This window comes from Cervus elaphus, chromosome 33, assembly GCF_910594005.1.
Source record: "Cervus elaphus chromosome 33, mCerEla1.1, whole genome shotgun sequence".
NCBI classification, from domain to species: domain Eukaryota; kingdom Metazoa; phylum Chordata; class Mammalia; order Artiodactyla; family Cervidae; genus Cervus; species Cervus elaphus.
This window is the reverse complement of record NC_057847.1, coordinates 41,541,807-41,550,089: the sequence shown is the minus strand read 5'-3', so window position 1 is coordinate 41,550,089 and position 8,283 is coordinate 41,541,807. Positions and strand designations below refer to the sequence as shown.

The window sequence follows — 8,283 nt, the reverse complement described above, 5'->3', positions numbered from 1 at the left end:
TTAAAAGAGTTAAAATAGAAGGTATACTCTCGAGTTCAACCTGATAGATGGAAAACAAAAAAAAAATTCATTCACTTAAAATGGAGCATTTTCAGAAGCATAGAAAAAACAAATCAATAGCTCCAGCACATATAAAATACTAGGACAAAAAATTCACTTATCAAAATAAATAAAATGAAACTAAATATTACAACAAAAAAGTAGACTTTTTAAGGATAAACTCTTCTAAAAATTGATCTATATTCTGTTTATAAGAGACATCTGAAAGTTAAAGATCCAAAGACATTGAAAGCATGGAAAATGATACACCAGGCAAATAACAAATTAAAAATCCTGAAATGCCTATATTAATATCAGAAATATGGACTTTAATACAAAAATTACTGTGGGGACAAAGACATCTCTACAAAGTGATGAATGTTGCCAGCCATCAGAAAGATGTATTAATTCCAAACTTTTTTACATCTAATAAGATAACTTCAGAATACATAAAGCAAAGTGGAAGACCCAAATACATGCCTCATTGACCAAGCACAGAAACGTGAATTATATATAATTTTGTAGGCAGAAATTAGAGAATATACATCTGCTCTGGTACATATGGAACAAGAAAATTTTGATCTATAACAAGATTTAAAAATCTCAGTTAATGTTAAACAAAATACATGATACAAGCCATTTTATTTTCAGTGTAGTTAATTAAGAAATGGGCTTCCCTTGTGGCTCAGCTGGTAAAGAATCCACTTGCAATGTGGGAGACCTGGGTTTGATCCCTGGGTTGGGAAGATCCCCTGGAGAAAAGTAAGGCTACCCACTCCAGTATTCTGGCCTGGAGAATTCCATGGCCTGTATAGTCCACGGGGTTGCAAAGAGTTGGACACAACTGAGCAACTTTCACTTTAATTAAGAAATAAATAACAAAAAGTTAAATAAAGCATCCCATACATTTGGAGATATAAAACACAATTCCATAATTGTAAAATAATAATAATGCAAAGTTAAAATATTTAGTACTAAACAACAATAAAAAATAAAAATATCAAATATGGGATAAAACCTATGGGATGCATCCAAACTAATCATTAGAAAGAAATCTATGATCTTAAATTATTACTTTAGAAAATACAAATCCATTATAAGAAATTAGAAATATAACAGTAGGCTAAGTTTGAAGAAAGTGGTAGGAAGAAGAAAATTTTAGAAGCGCTAAAATTAATGTGCTGTATGCTCAGTCATGTCCGCCTCTTTGCGGCCCCAGTCTCCATTGCCTATGGAATTTTCCAGGCAAGAATAACTGGAGTGGGTAGCTATTTTCTACTCCAGGGAATCTTCCCAACCCAAGGATCAAACCCAAATCACCTGCATTGGCAGATGGATTCTTTACCACTAGCATCACCTGGTAAGCCCAAAAATCAATCAAACAAAAATACAATAAATTCAACAAAGATAAAAGTTTATTCTTTAAAGACTAATAAAATAGACAAGCTTCTACCAAGATTGAAGGAGGAAAATGAAAAGAGACAAATAAATAATATTAAGATTTTTTTTTTTAAGGTAATGTAACCAATAAAAAGTGGGCTTCCCAGGTGGCACCAGTGGTAAAGAATCTGCCTATGAATGCAGGAGAAATAAGAGATCTGGGTTCAATCTCTGGGCCAGGAAGATTCCCTGGAGAAGGGCATGGCAACCCACTCCAGTATTCTTGCCTGGAGAATCCCATCAACAGAAGAGCCTGGAGATCTACAGTCCATGGAGTCACAGAGAGTCAAATGACTGAAGTGACTTACACACATATGCACAACCAAAAAGGTAGATAGAAAATAAAATGATACTGTGAAAAATATTATGCTAAAGACTTTAAAAAGTGATACAAAATGAAGAGTTCTAGAAATAAATTATTAAAAAGTTCTCAAGAAGAAACAATTCTGGAATAATCCTAAAAATAGTAGAGAAAAATCAAAACAAAATTTTAATGATTTTCTGCAAAGCAAATAGTAGACCTAGGGGATTTTAAAGTTGAGTTCTATCAATCCTTTGAGGACAAGACTATGCCAGCCTTTCAGAAACTCTCTGGGAGAACAGAAAAAGACAAACATTGCTCAGTTCATTCTAACTCTAGAATTACCTTGATAGTCCACAGGGCCACAATGAGGAAAATAGTTCAGTCAAGAGTCAGTACTAGAAAGTTTTGTATAATCTTAAACCTCAAATATTTGTTGGATCATAGACAAAGCAGTATAAACAGCCTCAGATATGCAGATGACACCACTCTAAAGGCAGAAAGTGAAGAGGAACTAAAGAGCCTCTTGATGAGATTGAAGGGGCAGAGTGAAAAAGCTGGCTTAAAATTCAACATTTTCAAAACTAAAATCATGGCATCTGGTCCCATCAGTTCATGGCAAATAAAAGGGGAAAAAGTGGAAGCAGTGACAGATTTTACTTTCTTGGGCTCCAAAATCAATGTGGAAGGTGACTACAGCCATGAAATTAAAAGATGTTTGCTCCTTTGAAGGAAAGCTATGACAAACCTAGTTCAGTTCAGTTCAGTCACTCAGTCGTGTCCAACTCTCTGTGACCCCATGAACCACAGCACGCCAGGCCTCCCTGTCCATCACCAACTCCCGGAATCCACCCAAACCCATGTCCATCAAGTTATGATGCCATCCAACCATCCCATCCTCTGTCATCTCCTTCTCCTCCTGCCTTCAATCTTTTCCAGCTTCATGGTCTTTTCAAATGAGTCAACTCTTTGCATTAGGTGGCCAAAGTATTGGAGTTTCAGCTTCAGCATCAGTCCCTCCAATGAACACCCAGGACTGATCTCCTTTAGGATGGACTGGTTGGATCTCCTTGCAGTCCAAGGGACTCTCAAGAGTCTTCTCCAACACCACAGTTCAAAAGCATCAATTTTTCTGCACTCAGCTTTCTTTATAGTCCAACTCTCACATCTATACATAACCACTGGAAAAACCATAGCCTTGACTAGACAGACCTTTGTTGGCAAAGTAATGTCTCTGATTTTTAATATGCTATCTAGATTGGTCATAGCTTTCCTTCCAAGGAGTAAGCGTCTTTTAATTTCATGGCTGCAATCACCATCTGCAGTGATTTTGGAGTGTATTAAAAAGCAAAGACATGACTTTGCCAACAAAGATCCCTATAGTCAAAGCTATGGTTTTTCCAGTAGTCGTGTAGGGATGTGACAATGTGTGTGGGCATTCCCTCTGTCATGTCTGACTCTTTGTTGCCCCATGGACTGTAGCCCACCAGGCTCCTCTGTCCATAGAATTTTCCAGGCAAGAATACAGAGTGGGTTGCCATTTCCTACTCCAAAGCATCTCCCCGACCCAGGAATTGAACCTGTGTCTCTTTGCACTTCCTGCGATGGCAGGCAGATTTGTTACCACTGTGCCACTTGGGAAGATGCTACTGATGTTGACAGTTGGACCATAAAGAGCGCCATAGAATTGATGCTTTTGAATTGTGGTGCTGGAGAAGATTCTTGAGAGTCCCTTAAAAAGCAAGGAAATCAAACCCATCAATCCTAAAGGAAATCAATCCTGACTATTCATTGGAAGCACTTATGCTGAAGTTGAAGCTCCAATACTTTGTCCACCTGATGCAAAGAGCCAGCTCATCAGAAAAGACCCTGATGCTGGGAAAGACTGAAGGCAAAAGAAGGGGGCGGCAGAATATGAAGTGGTTAGATGGCATCACCAGCTCAATGGACGTGAATTTGGGCAAACTCTGGGAGATAGTGAAGGACAGGAAAGACTGGCGCGCTGCATGCTACAGTCCATGGGGTCACAAAGAGTCAGGATACCACTTAGGGACTGAACAATAACAGCAAACTTCCAATAGTATAAGGAGGATGGGGTGGGAGTGGGGTGATTGGATATCTGTAACCAGCACACACAAAGAAGAAGAAAATCAGGAAATCATTAGCATAAGAAAAGGATTCATTAAAATAGTTTAAATGCTAATAAGAAGGAAAAAAAAATTTTTTTTTTAATTTTTTTATTAGTTGGAGGCTAATTACTTCACAACATTTCAGTGGGTTTTGTCATACATTGATATGAATCAGCCATAGATTTACACTTATTCCCCATCCCGATCCCCCCTCCCATCTCCCTCTCCACCCGGTTCCTCTGGGTCTTCCCAGTGCACCAGGCCGGAGCACTTGTCTCATGCATCCCACCTGGGCTGGTGATCTGTTTCACCATAGATAGTATACATGCTGTTCTTTTGAAACATCCCACCCTCACCTTCTCCCACAGAGTTCAAAAGTCTGTTCTGTATTTCTGTGTCTCTTTTTCTGTTTTGCATATAGGGTTATCGTTACCATCTTTCTAAATTCCATATATATGTGTTAGTATGCTGTAATGTTCTTTATCTTTCTGGCTTACTTCACTCTGTATAAGGGGCTCCAGTTTCATCCATCTCATTAGGACTGGTTCAAATGAATTCTTTTTGATGGCTGAGTAATATTCCATGGTGTATATGTGCCACAGCTTCCTTATCCATTCATCTGCTGATGGGCATCTAGGTTGCTTCCATGTCCTGGCTATTATAAACAGTGCTGCGATGAACATTGGGGTGCATGTGTCTCTTTCAGATCTGGTTTCCTCAGTGTGTATGCCCAGAAGTGGGATTGCTGGGTCATATGGCAGTTCTATTTCCAGTTTTTTAAGGAATCTCCACACTGTTTTCCATAGCGGCTGTACTAGTTTGCATTCCCACCAACAGTGTAAGAGGGTTCCCTTTTCTCCACACCCGCTCCAGCATTTATTGCTTGTAGACTTTTGGATAGCAGCCATCCTGACTGGTGTGTAATGGTACCTCATTGTGGTTTTGATTTGCATTTCTCTAATAATGAGTGATGTTGAGCACCTTTTCATGTGTTTGTTAGCCATCTGTATGTCTTCTTTGGAGAAATGTCTGTTTAGTTCTCTGGCCCATTTTTTGATTGGGTCATTTATTTTTCTGGAATTGAGCTGCAGGAGTTGCTTGTATATTTTTGAGATTAATCCTTTGTCTGTTTCTTCATTTGCTATTATTTTCTCCCAATCTGACGGCTGTCTTTTCACCTTACTTATAGTTTCTTTTGTAGTGCAAAAGCTTTTAAGTTTCATTAGATCCCATTTGTTTAGTTTTGCTTTTATTTCCAATATTCTGGGAGGTGGGTCATAGAGGATCTTGCTGTGATTTATGTCGGAGTGTGTTTTGCCTATATTCTCCTCTAGGAGTTTTATAGTTTCTGGTCTTACATTTAGATCTTTAATCCATTTTGAGTTTATTTTTGTGTATGGTGTTAGAAAGTGTTCTAGTTTCATTCTTTTACAAGTGGTTGACCAGTTATCCCAGCACCACTTGTTAAAGAGGTTGTCTTTTTTCCATTGTATGTCCTTGCCTCCTTTGTCAAAGATAAGGTGTCCATAGGTCCGTGGATTTATCTCTGGGCTTTCTATTTCTATTTTCTTTTTTTTTAACTTAATAAGAAATTTCAGGGTGAAATAAATTTTAAAAGGCTTAGATGTTAAAAACTTGATTCTAAATTTTACAAAAATAAATAGACTCTGATGAAATTTAAAACATCAAGTTATTGAGCATTATATATGATATAACTCATTTATATAAATATATTATGTTTTCCGTTTGAGGTATATTAAAAACTACAATTATACACACACACACACACACGCACATGCACACACATATATATACATATATGTTTTTTAAGCCACAATTTAATATATCAATGCCCAGACAAAGGCCTGTAAGAAAGCTCACTAAAGTGTTGACAAAAACTCCTCTGAGGAAGTGAGTAGGAGTTAACTGTGAATATTTTTAATATGATTTCATAAAAACACAAAATTGTTTTCTCACTGCCAGGTAACTATGCTCATGAATATTCTCATTTTATTGCAGGAGGGGGAACCCCTTTCAGGGCCTGAAAGTGGGCTTTTGTCTAACACTTGGAAATGAATCATCCAAGGAGACACATGTGTTGACAAAGCAAGAGATTTTATTGGGAAGGGGTGCCCAGGCAGAGAGCAATAGAACAGGGTAAGGGAACCCAGGAGAACTGCTCGGCTACGTGGCTCACAGTCTCAGGTTTTATGGTGATGGGATTAGTTTCTGGGTTGTCTTCAGCCAATCATTCTAACTCAGAGTCCTTCCTGGTGGTGCACCCCTTGTTCAGCCAAGATGGATGCCAGTGAGAAGGATTCTGGGAGGAGGTTGGACACATGGTGTCGTATTTTGACCTTTCCTGAACTCTCCCGGGTGGTGGTGGCTTATTAGTTCCATGTTCCACCTTTTCAGTTGTTTTATCTCCTGTCGTAAAACAGCTCATGCAAATGGTTACTATGGTGCCTGGCCAGGGTGAGCGGTTTCAGTCAGTGTGCTTCCCCTAACAATTTGAGGAATGTCAATAATCCATGCTTGATTCCTGTTAAGCATGTTCCATGTTCTGGCGCCTCACAAAGGGATTCTGCTCTTGTAAACTTGACATTTTCAAATTTTTTTTTGTTTCCAAAATAAGCCCAGTGGGGACACATATTTCTATTGCCTTTCTAAAATGATTGTCATCACTTCTCGGCCTTTTGGCTAAGATAAAGTATAGTATCTGTTGTTATCAGTTTAAAAGGACTGCCAAGTTTTTATCTGTTCCATGGCTAGCAATGCATACACAATATTTTTTGCTGTTGTTGTTTTTTGTTTTTAAGGCAAAAACATCAATAGATACCTTTTGGACCACTTTGAATGTGAAATTCTTCCCCTTAAAATAGCGACAATCAAAAACCTCCAATTGCACAGAAGTAAAGTATGTGGATTTACATACAATCTCAAATTTAAAAAATCAACATACATACTGCAAACATGAACATGCATTAAATCCAAAGATTTTGCTAAAAGCAGTGAATATCAACTCAGTATTGGCCTGGCAATATACCACTTCTAAACTCAGTGTATCTTTTTCCCTGAGTTGTCAACTCTGATGACAGAGAAAGGGAAGAAATTCATTATTACAGGCCTGCAAATCCTGTGAAAGATTTTAGTCTCTTGGGTATTTAAATACAATCGTTCAACAGATTTGAGCACCCATTAGAGGTCCAGATAAAACTGACAGCCCCTTTGCTCTTAAGTAAAAGGAACAAGAAGAGTTTTGGGGTGTAAGAAACCAAACCAGTCTAGATGCTTCCTATGTGTATATACAATGGTTGGTACAGTGGGAAACATAGAAATGAATACATAAATAAATCTGCCTTCAAAGAATAAGGCATAAGATAAAAACACAAGTCACTATTCAGTATAACAAAGAAGAGAATCAGTACTATTAATATCAGGAAAGAGAAGCAAAAAGATCAAAGATAGGGAAAAGACAGAGTTCATTTCAAGCAGAAAATTCAAATGGAAAATTGTGGGTGTGGTCTGGATATGCATGCATATGTATACTTGCACACATGTAGAGTGATGAGCGTGACATTTGAGCCAATTTACAAATAATGAATTTCAGAAAATTAGACATGAAGAGGGGGACCTATAGGCTGAGGGAGCAGAGTAAATAAAACAATAATGTCAAGGAAGTTTGGGTGAAGGGAGGTTCAATTCAGTTCAGTTCAGTCACTCTTTGTGTGTGTGTGTCTGTGTGTGTGTCCGACTCTTTGGGACCACATGGACAGCAACACGTCAGGCTTCCCTGTCCATCACCAACTCCTGGAGCTTGCTCAAACTCATGTCCATTGAGTCAGTGATGCCATCCAACCATCTCGTCCTCTGTTGTCCCCTTCTTCTCCTGCCTTCAATCTTTCCCAGGATCAGGGTCTTTTCCAATGAGTTAGTTCTTCACATCAGGTTGCCAAAGTATTTGAGCTTCAGCTTCAGCATCAGTCCTTCCAATGAATATTCAGGACTGATTTCCTTTATAAATGAATGGTTTGATCTCCTTGAAGTCCAAGAGACTCTCAAGAGTCTTCTCCAACACCACAGTTCAAAAGCATCAATTCTTTGGCATTCAGATTTCTTTATGGTCCAGCTCTCACATCAATACATGCCTACTGGAAAAACCATAGCTTAGACTAGATGGACCTCTGTCAGCAAAGTAATGTCTCTGCTTTTTAATATGCTGTCTAGGTTGGTCATAGCTTTTCTTCCCAGAAGCAAGAATCTTTTAATTTCATGGCTACAGTCACAATCTGCAGTGATTTTGGAGCTCAATAAAATTAATTCTGTTACTGTTTCCATTGTTCCCCTATCTATTTTCCATGAAGTGATGGGACC

The 8,283-nt window shown here is 38.3% G+C and overlaps 1 non-coding gene across 1 annotated transcript; it reads left to right on the top strand.

Moving 5' to 3' along the window:
* Positions 1 to 6,589: 6,589 nt before the first annotated feature.
* Positions 6,590 to 6,785, top strand: LOC122688808. The gene has a single exon (XR_006339559.1). It is a non-coding gene; the product is annotated as a U2 spliceosomal RNA (small nuclear RNA).
* The last annotated feature ends 1,498 nt before the right edge of the window (positions 6,786 to 8,283 follow it).